The 18,312-nt window shown below is 33.7% G+C and overlaps 1 long non-coding RNA gene and 1 other non-coding gene across 6 annotated transcripts; one reads left to right on the top strand and one right to left on the bottom strand.

The window, feature by feature from the left end:
- Window positions 1-158: 158 nt before the first annotated feature.
- On the top strand, window positions 159-3,309 carry LOC141706074 (uncharacterized). Of its 5 annotated transcripts, none has more exons than XR_012568615.1 (7): window positions 159-389; window positions 870-976; window positions 1,123-1,159; window positions 1,458-1,608; window positions 1,970-2,340; window positions 2,688-2,727; window positions 3,090-3,309. It is a non-coding gene; the product is annotated as an uncharacterized LOC141706074 (long non-coding RNA). The 5 variants fall into 5 exon arrangements; XR_012568614.1 differs by having other exon boundaries at window positions 1,123-1,189; XR_012568612.1 differs by having other exon boundaries at window positions 1,123-1,250.
- A 14,074-nt stretch (window positions 3,310-17,383) lies between these two features.
- Window positions 17,384-17,490, bottom strand: LOC141709348 (small nucleolar RNA R71). Its single transcript, XR_012569930.1, has one exon. It is a non-coding gene; the product is annotated as a small nucleolar RNA R71 (small nucleolar RNA).
- Between the last annotated feature and the right edge of the window lie 822 nt (window positions 17,491-18,312).

Here is an 18,312-nt window from a genome sequence, read left to right as displayed (position 1 = left end):
TAGAATTTCTTATACATAAATTCAAAGACTTTTTTTATTTTCCTATTTAATCAATAACAATTAAATAATTAAAAACTAAAATTAAAATAAAAAATTTGCACGATTTTACCAAGTGAAATAAATAGGCGATATTTTTTCCCCAATTGAAAACACAAACTTCGACAAATCTCTTACAATCTCAACCTTCTCCTTCAAACCCTCACTCTCATCCCCCTCACTCTCAGCCCCCTCTATCAGCTTTCCTCTCTCTCTCTCTCTCTCTCTCCATATCTCTCTCTCTCCAAATTACACACACTCCCTGCCCCTTGCGAGTTTGACGATGTCGTCTTCATCTCAACCGCCAACGCCCCTGTATCTCAGCCGCGATCCTTCGAAAACCCTAACTCGAGGTTATTTACTTCAATAAACTCTAATATTTATTTTATGTGCTTAAATTTCACATATATTGTCTTCTCCTTGCTATTCTATATTTTTGCAGCACTTATTCGACTCGCAGCTACAAAAATGATGATTTCGATGTTAATTCAGCACTCATAAATGTTTGAACCAATTGTTAATTGGATTGAATGTATATATGTTTTATGAGAGAGGGAGTGAGATTTGTTGAGCTTATAAAAATGTGTTAATTGTGGAGAATGAAAGTGTATCTAGATTTTATGTTTGTGTGTATTCTGAAATTGTACTTGAAGAAATTTGATGACTTTTGGGGAAAGATAGAGAATATTTTGATTTTTGTGTGTGTGTGTTTCAGAAAGTTCCTTTTGAGAATTCACTATCACTGGAATTGTGGCCAATTAAGTATGTGATTTTGTTCAACTATAATCTAGAATTACAATTGAATACATTTTATACTTTATAAATTTCTTCAGGTGGGATGGAGGTTTGGGGTTTCCAAGGACAACAGAGATCCTTATGGTCACATTTTTCATATAAGTGCAGAGCATGGATGATACTTGGCAAGAAGTTATAGTTCATGGTATGGTCAATAAGTTTCTGGACACCTCTACCTTATACCGACATTCTACTTCATTTATATTATTGAATGTAGTTTAATCGTAGTACTAAATCAAATATCACTTGCTAACACAATCTTTTCTTTACCCTTTATGGATTCTGAAACAGTTTTTCATCTACACATATATCATAACCAGTGAAGAAGGTGAAGACAAGGAACATATACTTTTTACTTGTGAGCTGATCATTCTCTGATCTTATGCATAGATTACAGTTGCTTACAAAATTACCTTGAGGTTCCATACTACCTTTTTCATGCAGTTTTCGGAAAATTTGATATCTTAATCTTAAGTAGTCGTAATCATAGTTTTTCTGACAATTTACTTAAGGAATGTGTTCGGTTTATAATTATCACAAGGACTTTATTATATAGGATGTCTGAATCATTTCAGTGGCAACTTGTTGTTATAGGCCACTATAAATTATACTTTTTGCTTTTGTAGTAAAAGATAATCGATCAGTGTGGGTGTGAGAAAGAAATATAGAGATGATGGCAGAAAACCCTAACTGGTGGAGCTTGAATGGATCTTCTTCAACAGCTGACGATCCTTCTCGTAACCATGTTTATCCAGTACCATGGACCCAACTACTTGTGTACCCCCTCTCTCTCTGTGCAGATTTTTTTTCCTGAAAATTTATGTCTATGTGTAGTTATAAATACTATCTATGTGAATCATTTCTCCTGTAAAATTTAATTTTCATTCATCAGTTGTTAACTATGTAAATCTCAATGTTGATCTGTTCTTATAACATTACTTATAAAATGTTGTAACTACTGGTTTTTCCATGTTATACTCAATCGATCGATTTCTTTTACAAATATAATAACCAGAAAAATCACTCCACATTGGTAACCAAAATTCAATAATTTTACACTAAAAAAAGAGTGCGATTTACTGATTAATTTAATTTAACTAAAAAATAAATTTAATTCTATTTATGTTTTTTTTACTAGGGGAAGACTGGAAACTGATCAAGAAGAAAGGTTCAATAATTCTAGCAATGATAGTAATCCTGATTTCAAAAGGAAGCAGATGGATCAGAAGAGCAGTAATGATTCTTAAATAACCTCGTATAGTTGTCATTATAGTAACAACGTTTCTTTTAATATTGATCATCATGTAGAGCCAGGGATGAAGGAAGAAAGTATCTATCAACAACAACAGCAATTGTACAGTACTCAAGATACAATGAAGTATGAACCACAAAGAACATGATCATCCTTGGTCTTTTAGTTTTAGTGATAACCATATAAATTACTTGGATTTCTCAAGGGATCGGAAAAGGAGTCAAGACGAGGTGCTTGATCAGAGTACATCTCTTCAGGTACATGTACTATATTTACTTGAAAATAACCTTGCTTTGAGGAAATTAAATTTTATACAGCAAAATACTGAATGAGATCGGCCGAATGAGTCACAAGCTAAATTTACTAATTAATTTGGTGTCTTCTACGACTTAAAAGCTTTTTGTTGGTTGGCTTGTTAGGAGATTAACAGATCAAGGTCACTAGCTAGCTAGTACTAAATTTTAAGTGTTTGAAGATCACAAATCACTTAATTTTTGAAAAATAATAGTTTATATTCTATCTAAGTAGTGTAATTACATTTTCTATGCTCTGTTGGAACCATTTCTTCTTCTTCTTTTTAACAGCGAGTTGTTTGCCTTTGTAGTTCGTTTGCTGTGATAATAAAAGAAGCAAGATACCTTCCGGTAAGTGACATCAATTCATCTATAGCGTGGACGACATTTTAGAAAACATGGTTCTTATATTATTTAAAATTTATGCTGCTTGAGGATGTTAAATGTAAATATTTATTGCACCCATATTAATCAGTGAAGTTTATTTAGCTATTTTCATATTTTCTGGATGCTCAGGGTAGTCGAGCAAGTAGGATTTTGTAGGCTTCTGAAAGTGAGGTAGTGAGAGAAAAGCATGATTGTTGACTCACTAGATTGTGCAAAGATCAAGCTTTTTAAAAAAAATCTATTGATGTTGGCATGTTGTAGATATACAATGTAATATATTTTTATTGGGATATTGTTAATAAATATTTCTATTTGACGATATGCAGGACATCCATACATTTCCAGGGAAAGAATTAAGAGATGACAGCTCTGCTCGGTTATCATTAACACTAGTAATATGGTTTGGAGATGAGATTATCATGTACTAGTATGGCTTAGAGATGAGACTATTATGTATTATTACTTTGATATTATATTGCTACTAGGATTGTTGTTTAACAAGAGCATGTAATATAAATATTTTATAATTAACCATTTCATTTGCCAATTCTAGTGTAATGTATGTTTATATACAATGTTACATAATATATACTAATATTGCTTAATTATAACAAACTGGTGTTATAATTGATAGAACTGATTGTTAAAATAGGCAATGTGGGCCCCACAAAAAATGGGACCTACTAGTGGGGCCCACTTTTGAATTCTTGATTGAACCTAATGTATCACTCATTTTGTGTTATATTTGGGTCTTTTAGTGTTACAGTAGTTGCCTATTGTAAATTTTTCTTCTCTGTTACAATAGATCAGTGAAGTGTTACATTATGGTGTCTATTGTAATGCTCGTATACGTAACACCCCTTGGTGTTACAATAGAACTAATGTAACGCTTTTTGGGCCTATTATAACACCATTTAGGCATTACAATAGCCTACTTATGGCGTAGTGTAACTAGCAAATTGAAGTTTGAAAAAAATTACAGAGTGAGTACTTCCGTTAATATCACTTGACGGCGTAAGGGTATTTTAGTCAATTCAGTCGGTGCAATGGATATATTGTTATCATTTTTCTAAATATAAATGAAGCAGGCACTTTTCATCGGGTTAGAAATGGGTTATCCCCAAAATTGAAACCCTAAAACTGAAATTGGGTAATTTGGGTTGTAATTGATGGGGGAGTGGTGTATATGTCTTATGTTGGTTGTGGAACGTGCGGCTTGGATGGAGAATAATGCAGGTCGGAGGTTTGTTAGCTGCCTAAATGGAAGAAGGGGTTGTAACTATTTTTGTTGGATTGATCTGCCAGTTTGTGAGCATGGTTGTACTGTCATACTTGGTTTACTTAAAAGAGTACGGAGGAATTAAGATGAACTCGAAAAATTAATGATGTTGTAAGACAAAGAAAGGAAAATTAGCATAAGCAAGACTAGGATCAGTCCATGGTTGTATTTTAATTTGTTTGTTGTAATTGTTCTTGTTGTTGTTTGTTTTGGAAATTATGGAAGTGAAGATGTTATGTAATTGTGTTTGTGAATGTAATAAAATCATTTTTTAGTTCTCTCATGGTGTTTGAATTTTGTGTGTTTGAATGTCATAGTAACATAAGAACAAGCCACATTTTATCAAAAAAAAAAGAAACAAAGCAAACATAAATAGATTAATTGAAAACTCTAGTTGCACTAGAGTGTTTACATTAGATCTGCAGCAAGGATGGGACAGAGATAACCAGGGGCTTCATCAAACTCATTGAAACCACCATCTCTACCAATCTGAGACCAAGCAAATACAGTGGCTGCTTCATTAGTAGAGCTGGCCACATGCACAACATAAGAATCCCAGTTCTCATTCATCAGATTGTTGATCGACCACCAAATCATCCAACCAAAACTCAGGGTCATCCTCAGTCACCTATTTTAAAGCCTCCTCACAATCTGATTCCTTGAAATAAGACCTTACATTTCCCTTCTCCCAAGCCATTTTCAATCCATAGAAAATGGACCATAGCTCAGCATCCAATGGCAACATCAGCCCAATCATACCAGCATTTCCCTTAACCCAATTACCCCTGATATTTCTCATTATAAAAGCAACAACAGCCTACCTATTGGCCCTATCAAACACACTCTTACAGTTCACTTTGAAAATATTTGAAGAGGAGGGTTTGCTCCAACCAGCCATGATTCTATGCAAACTAATTTGAGAGAGATATATAAGTAATTGTATTGCTATGTGAGTTACTAACTGTAAAGTGTGTGTGTGTGTTTAAATAGTGAATTGGCCATAAATTCATGAGATAATCCCTCAACATGCAATAGTCAGACCAGTCAGGGTAATGTTTTTCAAGGCATTCAAACATGTCAATACCAAGACAGTTTCAACTCACAAGTAATGGCCAATAACTTTACACCTTCATTAAAACTGGTGGATTAAATCCATAATATATTTAATAATACAGTAGAAACTATTACATTGATAGAGTTTTGTACAACAAAGTTTTGTACCAAAAATAAAGTTGTGCACATTAATTTGTAGCAACAAAATACAGGCCATTAACATAGGTACACCAAAATTAATTATGGCCATTGCACTAGTTATACCAAAAATATCCCAATTTATACTGTATAATTGCATTGCTGAAGCTGACAAATCACAAACTCCATGGAGGTCTAGTCCTCAGCTGTGCTTTTCTTGCATTAGCCTCTGCTTCAATTTGCTTCAGTGTTATCACATATTTCCCCCTAACTATGCCTCTCTCTGGTTGTATACCTAAAACAGTGTTATCTATCCTTGTAGGTTGAGTGTAAGATGTAAAAATTCCTTCTTGATTATAACCTTGGACATGTTGAGGAGTTGATTGGCGAGGGGTATTGTATCATGATCTGTAACATGAGTAGTATTTGGTGCAGGAGGACTAGTTGATGTAGGAGTATTATATTTTTTGGCCTTCTTCATCTCTGTTTGCACAACTTTGGGTTTTTTGTTACTGTTAGATATATTAAGTACAACACATAGGGGGGTGAATGTGTTTTTTATTTTTAGCCTTTTTAATTGTTTGGATATTAGGTGAACAAAGCAGTTTATAATTTGTAGAGATATTGTGTTCAGTAGAAATAATAATTTGTATTAATTAAGTTTGTCTTGCTATAAATTATGTGTTCTTAAAAATATAAGAACTCATCTTCTTCCTTGAGAGAATACAAAAAAATATGAATTTGTTTTGTTCCCACTAAACTAAGGACCAGTGCATGCTTTATACACCAGCAGCACGGGTTTACAAGACTTGCACTAAAATGTACTAAACTCTTTTCTAAAACTATCTTTTTCTATTTCCAATTCTAGCTTAGCAAATCTTTAAATCTTGCAGGTCTGTGACCATCCATTTGTCTAGTTAATCTTGGCCCTTGATCTTGTATTCTGTCCAGCTACTTTATAGACTTTTCAATCTAGTTAATAGATCATTTATTGACTGATAATCTTGAATCTTGAATTTGTTTGCATTCTGTATTTGAGAGGCATATCAAGATCTCCAGTTTGCTCTATAGAGAAATGACATCTCGATAAGTATAATGACTTATCGAGATCTCTGAGTTCTCTCTAGTTATATTTGACTTGTCGAGGTCTCTTGATCTTTGCATGTGGAATGACTTGTCGATATGTCTGAGATCTCTACATGTAGGATTGACTTGTCTGTATCTCTGAGATCTCTATATACATTTTGACTTGTTGATATCTCTGAGATCTCTGGATACGAAATTGACTTGTCGATATCTCCAATCTCCACATCTTCATTTGACTTGTCGATATCTCTAAGACTTCTCTATAAGCTATTTTGAACTTCTCGATAAGTCATTCTGGACTTCTCAAATGACTTCTCGATATTGCTTGATCTGTGACTTGTCGATATCTTGACTTAGAACAAGTTTTATAAAATAGTTTTATTTAACTCCAAGCTTCTTCACTTTTCTCTGAGGCATGATCATGGCTTGATCTTTTTCTAAAGTTTATTTATTAGCTTGAATCTGTTTATAGAAAAAATACTCCAGTCTAATCTTCTAACCTTTTTACAGACTCAAGTAATACAATACAAAATACAAAATTAATTATCAAGCAACTAAATCTTAGGGTTGTCAATGTGACTTAGTCTTGTTATTGTATAGGCATGTCTTGCACAACAGTTACTGCCTTGATCACTTTTCTACAAAAATAATAGATAAGTAAACATGATAAATAAAAAGCATCTCAGATCCTGACAGGGATCAGTCAGATCCTGACAGGGATCAGTAAGATCCTGACATTGAAAAGCATCCTGGACAGTGAAAAGCAACTATTTTTCTATGTACAATGGCATGTTTTTTACTGTTGTTCTAAGAGAATTACCACTATTAAACCGCAATCATATGCAAAACTTAGGGTCATTCATATATATCTTCTCATCAAACACAGGAAAGGTAGTAGTCTCTTCATCAGTACTATTGGCAGCCATCATTTCCTCCTCACTGTTATAGTCATTGTCACTAATTTCTGAATGACACCCTTCAATAAAATCATCTACAATGTCTACACCACTTGCCTTATGTTCTCTAAATTTCTCTCTTTTTTCCTTCACAGCACAAACCTTATTATCTGTACTATCAATGTTACTAGAATCATCATGAAAACTTCCTCCTCCACCATCACTAAATACCCCTGCTTCATTAATTAGGACAACCTCATTGTCCATTTCAACATTCTCCACTTCTGCATCCCTATCATATTTTCTTATTAGGTCCTCAAGTAAAATTTTATTTATCTCATCATCATCATACCCATATAAATTAACAGGAATATTTACAAATTCCAAATTTTCAAATTGAGAGGGACAAGAGTCTTGGCTTACTTGTGTTACTTCAAGATTCACAGTAGCAGTACACACATATACAATCTTTGAATTATCAAGTTTGTTACACATTTTAAGTACTTTTACATCCCTATTTGCAAACCTTAAATCATTATCATTAGGGATTTTATATAAAAATTCACAATAACCAAGATGGTCAAAAGCCTCTTCCAACATAGTCCCAAGCTCTAACACAGATATTTCAACTACATCACAATTGTCAACATACCTATACGTGCCACCATCATAGCTTCCAAATATTGGACTAAACGAACCACCATCATGAATCTTTATGATGAAAAGGTCAGTTTCATCTGCACAATACAGTCATGGTGTGCTACAAAATTGATTTTGAAACAAAAATTGATTAACCCATTATCTCACATTACGCCATAGATAGCCTAATTGCACGTTTTTGCATGGTATTTCCTTAGAAAACGTTGCAGTGGGTATGAAATTACGACCCTATCACAACACCCTGATTTTGGTGTTACCGTAGGCATATATACATGTTGTTATAGCCGAGTAAACCTCTGGTGTTCACATACACCTCTTCTCTATTGCAACCAATGAGGTGGTGTTGGTATAGACAGTTCAATAATGAATATTTTAATTTTAACTCAAAATTAAATTTGCCTTTAAAAATAACGGATATGAATAAATTAATTTATGGAGATTGCTGGAAAGTAGAACTCTGCCAAATAAATAAAACATTCATATTTTATGATTTTTGAAATATTTTCTTAAAATTTATAATAAATGAATAGATTTTAATTATTAATTATATAAAATTATTAGTTTTTTTAAAATCACAAAACCATTTTTTATAAAAATTAAAGTTCGTAACTGCTTTGAGTATTTAAAAATTTATTAAATTAATAATAATAGTAATGAATATAATCCTATAAAAGTATAAGAATATTTATAAAATTTAAAAAAGAAAAAGTTAAATGATGAAAAGAAATAGGATGGAAGCTAATATTTATTTTGGATATGGGCCTCTAAGTTTCTGGGTCAGGCCGCTAAAATTTGAACAGAGCGGGACTTAACATTTTTAGGCAAATTAAAGGGGGGAAATGAATTAGGGATTGTTCATCCCTCTTTCAATTGCAGCTATCATTCTCTTACCCCTGAATTCGAGAAGCGGCGGGTATGAGGAAGAAAGTCTATGAATCATGGTTTTGAGCTCTAATTGTAGGAGCAACCCTTGCAGAATAGAGGTATGAAATCTCTCCTATTCTCTCTCTCATCCACGTGTAATGCTCTACCCGTGCCTTTGATTTTGTCTGTTATAGTTATACGCAGATTCTTACATTTACTTAAGCATTTCTTCTTTGTGATTCCAGTTACTTAAAAAGTATTGAATGACACTATGCAAGGAGAGGTCTCGGTTTATGCTTCTGTGGGTAAGTACCTAGTTGATTATATGGTGTTTGATTATATGACAGGGATGGCCGACTCCGAGGAGTTTGCATTGGGGGTGTTTGATGTACTGGAAAGACGACGTCGCCATTAGAGATTTAATCTCTATTTATTTGTTTACTTTCTGAGGGCGGATAGCTACGAAGATGGAAGAATCACAAGAAATGAAGTGCAATAGGTAAGAATGTTCTTAACTACCTTCCATCTACCAGAATGTTTATCACTTTATTATTGTAAAATTAGTCAAGCAATACATTCTTTCTGTTATTGTGCTATAGTTTGTTCATAAAATTAGTCAAGCAATGCATTCTTTCTCTCTCATCCCGTGTGTGTTTATTGAAGAGTAGTTTTGATGAAAATATCTTTGGCAGGTGATGATAATAAGGAAGATAAAGTTTTGGCGCTAGTAGTTTTGTTTTACGAGCTTCCGACTTTGGTGTTTCGGTGGAAGGGTCAAATATTGATCCCTTGAGTGCCTCATCTTTTACAGAGTCCTCATCTACTTACGTGTCATTTTCATCCTCATCTTCAAATTTATCATCCAACTTTATCTGGTGATCAAAACTAAAACCCTTCTTGATCGCTTCATCATCTGTATGTTGTTTACTATTATCTTCCTTATGTTGTTTATTATAGTCTTCCATATGATGTTTAATGGAATCTTCCTCGTGATCTGTTAAGACAGACTACGGTGACAGGAAAGTTATGCCAGGGTCCTTAGTATCAGTCTTCTTTTCTGAATGAGCTTGAGAGAGCAGTCTATTTAACTTTTTCATCTTTTCATTGGCTGCAGCTTCACTGATTCTCAATTTGTCATTCTCTCGGATAAGAGAGTCAAGTGTTTCCTCCTTTTCTGCAAGAGAATCCTTAAGCTCAGAATTTTCTTGTTGAGCAATACTAGCAGCTTCCTTAGCTACATTAGCTTCATTAAGGGCATGTTTCAGGACATCCCTTAATTTGTGATTTTCTTCTCTTTCTTTTCTACTTGTATTCTCAGTCACTTTTAAAGATTCCATGATTTTAACATTCTCTAGTTTGTACAAGCTTTCTCTCTCATCCACGTGTGTCTTTATTGAAGAGTAGTTGTGATAACTAAACCCCGACTTGAAGTAATTTAAATCTGGGAAAGTCTCCTTGTATCGTAAAAGATTGAGGACATCATGAAGGAGATTCAAATCATGTATCGAATATTCGAATTGGCCAATAGTAGCTACTTTCAAAGTTGACAAACTGATTTTGATGTATAAATTTCTATCAGAGGTTTGCTGCATTTATGGCTCCTTTGGTATCTGGTCGTGTAAGCCTTGCATCTGGTGCAATGTACTCTGCAAAGGTATTAAACCCATATTTTGCTAATAAATGTCTATTTCTTTTTTTCAGTCATTTGTCTGAATTCAGTACTGTTAAGGGTGAGCATCCTCTGAAACTTTTTAAGGTATGTTACCTTTCTTATATATTTCCTTTTGACCAGATATGTGGTGATGTATTTATTTCACTAAAATTATATATGGTTCTATTGCTTCAGGCCTTTTGCACATTCTTGATGCTAGCTTGCATGCATACTTTAGAGAAATTTCTGATTTGTTTGTTTCCTGGTTTGTTCAGAGATGCGAAGGGCATTATTTTCAATTTATTTGTTGAACTGGAATCTTTGACACTTCATTCTCTTGTAGTTGATCCTAAGGTTCCAGAAGTACACTCTGTGGGACCCATATTAAATGTTGTCGGCCAAGGACATGATGCCAATGAGGTAAAGGAGATCCTTGTCTAGCTGGATTGTCAACCTCCATCTTCTGTTGTTTTTTTGTGCTTTGGCAGTTTTGGTGGATTTCATGACAATTGTTAAGTGGCATTTATGTCCACTTAGACTGCTCTATAAAGGCTTGAATTGATGTTTTGTACTTGAGTTATTTGTGTATTTGATGTGTTTTGTAGTGTTGTTGCATTTCAGGCATATAACAGGGATCAAGGTGATTTAACATTGTTTTGGTGCTAAATTGGTGCTAGGAATGTATCCAGGAAGTAAGCTCGTGGATCGCCATCTCAAACCAGCAATAAAAATAGAGAACTTTTTCCAGAAGGTCAGCGCGCCCGCGCTGTAGTAGCTCGCGTCCGCGCCGGATGAACAGAATGTCAGTGCGCCCGTGCTGGTGAAGCGTGCGGCCGTGCCAGGTCGGGTTTCAAGAATCTTGTTTTGAATAAAAGATTGATTTATGGACTTCTCTGTTGATCAGGGCTGCAATATAATGATAACTTAAAATCATTTTTCATAACAAGACGTACCAAAGCTTAAGGAGAAGACGTAAGAAGACCGTATAGCACAATTCAACCAAGGCGAAGAGGATCTAGTTTATTCTTGTGATTCTTTATTTTAAGTTGTAATCTTGTATGCTAGTTTTCTTATTTGTTGAACCTATACTCTTGTTTAACGTACTTGGTTTTATTATTAGTATTTATAAAGACTTAGTTTATTATACCATGCTTTCATCGGAACCCACGGTGATGATGAGTTCGGTTATGGGCTAATCGTTATCGTGGGGTTCTAGTGGATTTACTTATGGATTTCTTTAGTTAATTTATTTCGATACCTTAGTGTGTGGTGATTGTATGATAACCTAGTATTGGTTGTGCTTATTCGTCTTATGAACGTCATGAACTTATAAGATAGCGTGTTAATCTCTAATGAAGCGAAAGTGAATATAGGGGTTTAGAACTTGCCATGCTAGCATAGGTTCATGTAGTTGATATGCATGATTCGTAGGTAATTTTATCCATCTTACTTGCCCTATATAATCATGATAGATAACTTGTGCATTAAACCATTTTGTTGTCAAATTCTATAGACATATAGGGTCTCAATATAATTGGTGTCTATTCATAATTTATCTCTTTTGTGGATTTCTGGTAGTAAGGTATTCGTACAACGAAAATTGGCGTTTACTAGTTTTGTGTTATCTGATTAGTATCATCACCATTGCATGCTAAGGTTGAGAACAAAAAGGCTATTGAATGAAGTAGTAATGAAGTTAGAATTCCATGTTTGTGTTATATAAGTAAATCAACCTTTTAATTCTCGTAGTTAATTGCATGTTAGTTAATACTCTTAGTTATAAACAATCTCAATTTATTATTCATCTTAGCATTGAATAATAACCATACCATTATTGCATAAGTGCATTGAATGAAATTAACCTAAACCAGTCTCTGTGGGAGCGAACTAGAATTGATTCTATATTACTTGTGATCGCGTATAATTATGTATATATTAGTGCGTGTTTTCGTCCTAACAAGTTTTTGGCGCCTTTGCCGGGGACTCGGTATAAATTTTTTAGTTTATGTGTTTGTCATCAGTGGTTGTTAAATTTCATTGACTCGGACATTGTTACTTACTTGTTTCCTTGTCGTGTTTCAGGTACTCTAGCGAGCGTGGCATTCTCGGTCTCGTAAGAGAACACTGGATCAAGCTGAGGAAGAAGTTGTAGTAGCTAAGGAAGTTTTTGAAGAAGTTCTTGTCGAGGAGAAAGTTGAAGAAGAAGCTCTTATTGCAATGGGAGAACTAGAAGTAAATACGAAGGCTTTGATGGATTACTCTCAGCCGAAGATTAATGATATTCAGTCTAGCATTGTCCGACCAGCCATCGCGGCTAACACCTTTAAGATCAAGTTGAGCACGATTCAGATGATATAGACCTCAGTTCAGTTTGGGGGTTCTCCGACAAAAGAGCCCAACATGCACATCATAGATTTCATCAAGATCTGCGACACTTTCAAGTTCAATGGAGTTTCTGAAGATGCTATTAAGTTGAGGCTTTTCCCATTCTCTCGGCGGGATAAAGCTAAGTGCTGGTTGTAACGCCCCTAAATCCGGGGTCAGAGGATTTGGTCGTCACTATAAAACCTCAATCCAAATTAACTTGTTTAATCAATAAAAAAAATGCCAGTGGAAGATATTTAACATCTATGACCCAAAACTAATTCCAAGATCTTTTAAGCTTACAGTTCTAGAAACCAGATATCCAAATTCCACAAATAAATTTTTCACTTTCTTTTAAAATTCTTTTCAACAAGTTCCAATTCGATACTAACCCGCTAGTATAACTTCGAAAAGAAGTATACTAGGCCCAACTATAAAATAACACAATTATAATATAATATTATATAAACAACTTTTCATAATAAAACTTACACTAGTCCGCAAACCCTGGATCAACCACCTTCCAAAAGCTTCTTCTTTGCTTCCTCGAATTACGCAGCTAAACAGTGCAAGCTAATCCTCACTAGAGGTTAAATTTGAAAACAGGCAAGTATGAGCGAAAGAAAAGCTCAGCAAGATCATTTTAATATATATATATGGTCATTTTGATATAAAACCGACATCTGCAATTGCGCAGATCATTTTAAAATCATAATTGCTGAGACGGAAAATTTATTAAAGGATCGGATAATTGTTTCTCACTATACTCAAAACTCTTTTTGATATTTTCGAGCGAAATGCTTCAACAATACTTTGAATCTTGACAAGAACAAAGCTCGTAAATAGTGTTTACGGAAATATCAAAAATAACACTAACATGAAACAATGATTATGGAGTGAATCATAAACTTTATTCAAAACCGAACTCTTGATATTAATACTCATTTTGTTGTCATATAAAATTAGATATCAATATGAACTTTGATGCCTACAACATCCCATATTGAAGTCAATATCAATCATCTATACTAATACCACCTTTGATATTTAACAACAAAGTAAGTATCAGTACAAATCAGATGCTGAACCAAAACTGCATTTCACCATTAATTCAAAACAGAAACAGTTGATAAATCATTTATTCTATAATTATCAAAAACAATATGATAATTTAGATTGGAATCATTCACCGACGGACGTACTATCACATGCTGATCAGCCCGTGTGATAGCACAAGGTCATGATTCATAGAAACATGTCCCAAAACACGAGTACTCAAATAAAAAGGCAATATATCTGCCTGTGGCGCAAATTGTGTCATAGTATTTCATATGATACTTAGAAATAGCCCTCCGCTGGACCGTCCGCCCCGGTCACTTACGCATTGATCCAATCTTAAAACCTTGTATTGAAAAGGGGTCATAATAATTGACACCCAAAATAATTTTATTCCCTGATTTACTTGGGTAGAAATACTCGCAACCAAATCATCTATCTCAAAATCTAAAATATTTATAAATCCAGTAATTTGATAAGTAAAATCACTTAGTTATTCTTAACATAGAATAGCAGAAGAGTACTTGCATAAATAGAATCATTTAATTCAGCGATATGTAAAACATTTATCTATTCCGAACTGAGAATAGGGAAAGCAATACTTGCATAAGAAGATTTAAAATAAATATCACTTGAACGATAAATGATGATAGGGATACTTGCCTTTGTTTTTTTTGTAGTTAGTCACTCTCGCAATAACACAATCCCTCATTCTGACCTCTCATGGCATCACCGTCTTTCCTTTCGACAATTCACTGATGTGCTGCTCCTGTGATTGTTAGAAGCCAGATATCCAATACCATTCCATTTCACTCTTTATCCAACGCCTTGTCCTGATCAACTCGAGTGATCCGCATCTATAATTAAAACATAATACTTTAATCATCTAAACGATAATTACTCGACGAACTGCGCGTCAAAATCCTATCGTCTACCCATACGATAGCCCGCACATAATTACAACAGTCAACACAAGAATCTTGACCCACGTACACACGTAATTCATATAACAAGTAATCACATAACTCACATATCATATAATTCATATAACACATATCTTGGTTCGTCAAAAGGTTCGACTCGGTACGCTTAAAACTGAAATCAGATCAAAAATATGATTTATCGATCAATAATCGACTCAGAATGATTCTTAAAACAAGCGACCTTTCGAAACAAAAGTATTTGGGTCTCGAAAGTATTTTTAGTGAAAGCGAAATATTTTTCTGAGTCTAGACGCGTTCGTTTCGTATTAAACGGACAAATGAACTATTTATTACGAATAAAATAAGAATAAATCAAAACAGATTATAAATAATTGAATCAAATTATGATTTTCGAAAATAATAAAAGATAATAATTTGAAATTGAAATAAATATTTTAGAAAAACTTTTGAAATAACGTCTTTGTAAAACGGACTTTTCCCAGGGTCATACCCTTCAAAATCAATCCCAAACAACACAATCCAACTGTACTCTAATAAAATTAATAAATTTAAAACAGACAATAATTTATATTTGGACGTATAAACACGCCAGAAACGAAAAACACGTCCATCTGAACTAAAACTCAGACCAAAAGCGACTTGTCCAACAACTTATAAAAATTACGCAATAAATATATTAACACTAACATGCTATAATATATCCAAATACAAAAGCGGAATCTCAAAATCCTTACCCAAAATAAATTCTTATCACCCAAGAGATTATTTGATGTCCGGAAAATATCTCCAGAAAAATCCAAAATTAATAGCCAAAGACATATACACGCTGAGATACCATGTGGAGCAATCACCGCCTCCAAACTCTTTTTCTACGCCCCAAAAATAAATTCTAACGGAAAATATGCTCCGCAAATTTTTTCCTCAAAACCTTGCAATATATATACCTATGCGTAGGTATCGAAGCGCTGATCGTTTATATATATATAACAATTGAAATTTGGATGTACGGTTTGTAAGATATGAATTTTTGAAAATTAAAAATATAAACAGGGAGAGACATAAGGGAAAAGAAGGGAGAGTTGAGTATTCTGGGGGAAGAAAGGAAAAAAGATAGGGGGAGGGGGGTAGGTCGCGGGTTTGGGGGGTTGGGGTAGGTAGGTTAGAATTTTTTCACATTTTTTTTATATAAACTAAAATTAATATAACATTTAAATAATTAGCCAAAAATTAATAATTAACGGAGAATAATATTTAATCAGATAAATATAAAATTTATACCAAAATTTCTTAAATTATGAATATTTCAAAAATGCATTATATAAAATATTTGAAAGTACCGCGATTTTATAAAAATGAAAATACAATTTTTGTGGGGTTTGACGTCCCGATAGGGGCCCGGTCCGATAATTTTTTATGAAACCGAAATATTTCTAAAATTTTCGGAATATTTAAAAACTAATAAAATAAAATTTTCATAATTTTTAAAACATTTATAAATCGCGCGTCATATCCGCATTTTACGATTTAACGAACAAACGTAAGGGTAAATATAACCCGAAAAATTTCTGAAATAATTTTAAAATTCTCGAAATATTCAAATACTAATAAAATATAAGTTTCATGATTTTTGAAACATTCTGGAATTTAACACTGAATTTACACTTATATATCAGATCTAAAAATAGATTATTTAGCCGCTAAGTAACTATAAAAATGATACAATTTAATACCAGATTTGGATTATTATCAAAACCGAACTTCTTATAAAACACCCTATGAGAAAATATTGTAAAAATATCTTGTCTCTCGAGAATAAGCGTTTTATTGATTTACCGAAATGATTATCGTATCGAAATTTTTGCGCCGGGACTCGTACGGGTCAAACCGTAATCTGGATCGAAAAAGTCAAAACACGGAAAATGTCCGGAATTATCAGATTAGGTTAGAAAAGAGTTTCCCGCAGAGTTTCGGGTTGTAAAAACGCAATAACAGTTGAAGTTGGACGATTCCGGCTTTACAAAATAGTTTTATAATTATTCAAAAAATAATTATTACATCTATAAATTCTTATAAAATCATATAACAATCCAAAAATTACCAAAAAATACCATAATTGTCTATACTTTGTTCTGGACATATAAAAATTATAATACTTACACTTTATCACATATAAACACCCAAATATAAATATCAATCATCAGATAATTTACCAAAATTCCTATAATAATCACATAATAATTCTTTATTGATAAAAATAATTGCACGATATTTCCTGAATATTACAAAACAATTTCAATTTACCGATATCAATAAAATTGGCTTTCAAATAACTTTTGAAAATAATACATTTAAGTAAATATTTTCAGAAATTAATAAGGATCGATATAACACTTAACAATTAGCACATAACTATTTAATAACACCAAATCGTCAAACAGGAATAAAATATACACCATTTTATTTCTTCTAAATCATAAAAGCACATATATATATTCAAATAATAATTATAATAATTATAAAAATACGGGATATTACACTGGTTACATTCTCTACCACCAGGGTCTTCACCAAATGGGATGATCTTGCTCAAAAGTTCCTAACTAAATTCTTTCCTATGGCAAAGACTGCTGCAATCAAAATCGCACTTACTCAATTTGCTCACCAATTTGGAGAATCTTTATGTGAGGCTTGGGATCGCTACAAAGAGAAGCTTAGAAAGTGTCCTCACCATGGGATGTCTGACTGGATGATCATTAACTGCTTTTATAATGGATTGGATGCTACTTCTAGACTCATGCTTGATGCAGCATCAGGAGGAGCCTTATAGGCTAAAAGCTATGATAAAGCTTATGAATTGATTGAGTTGATGGCTGCCAATGAACACCTGAACCCAACTCAGAGACTACCTCAGGGCAAGGTAGCAAGAATTTTGGAAGTGGATGTAGCTACTGCTATAGCTGCTCAGCTTAAGGCTTTGATGATGAAGGTGGTTTCTTTGGCGAATTATGGAGTGAATCAAATCACTAGTGTATGTGAGCTTTGTGCTGGTGTGCATGAGACAGAGTAGTGTGTTATTTTTAGTGAATCCGCTCAGTTCGTGAGCAAATTTCAGAGGTCGCAGCAACCAGCTCCAGCCACCTATCATCCCAACAACCGTAATCATCCTAACTTCAGCTAGAGCAATAATCAGAATGCGGTGCAATAGCCTTATTAGCAGTATGCTGCAAAGCAATATAACCCTCCTAGTTTTCATCAACCGCAATATGCACCTAGACAACAACTCCAGCAGCAACAATCTAATGAAAAATTTGAATTGAAGGAGTTAAGGCTCATGTGCAAGAGCCAAACGGTGTCTATCAAGACCTTGGAGAATCAAATTGGGCAAATTGCCAATGCTTTGCTAAATCAAAAACCTGGTACACTCCCTAGTGATATTGAAGTTCCAGGCAAGAAGGAAGCTAAGGAGCAGGTTAAGGAAATTACATAGAGGTCTGGGAAGGTTGCAAATCCCGAAAAATCTCAAGTTTTGAAAGATGAAGTTGTGGTTGAGGAAGAAGT

The sequence above is a fragment of the Apium graveolens genome, chromosome 2 (genome assembly GCF_009905375.1).
Source record: "Apium graveolens cultivar Ventura chromosome 2, ASM990537v1, whole genome shotgun sequence".
NCBI classification, from domain to species: Eukaryota; Viridiplantae; Streptophyta; class Magnoliopsida; order Apiales; family Apiaceae; genus Apium; species Apium graveolens.
The sequence above is the reverse complement of the archived record's forward strand: the minus strand, read 5'-3'. Positions and strand labels throughout refer to the sequence as shown.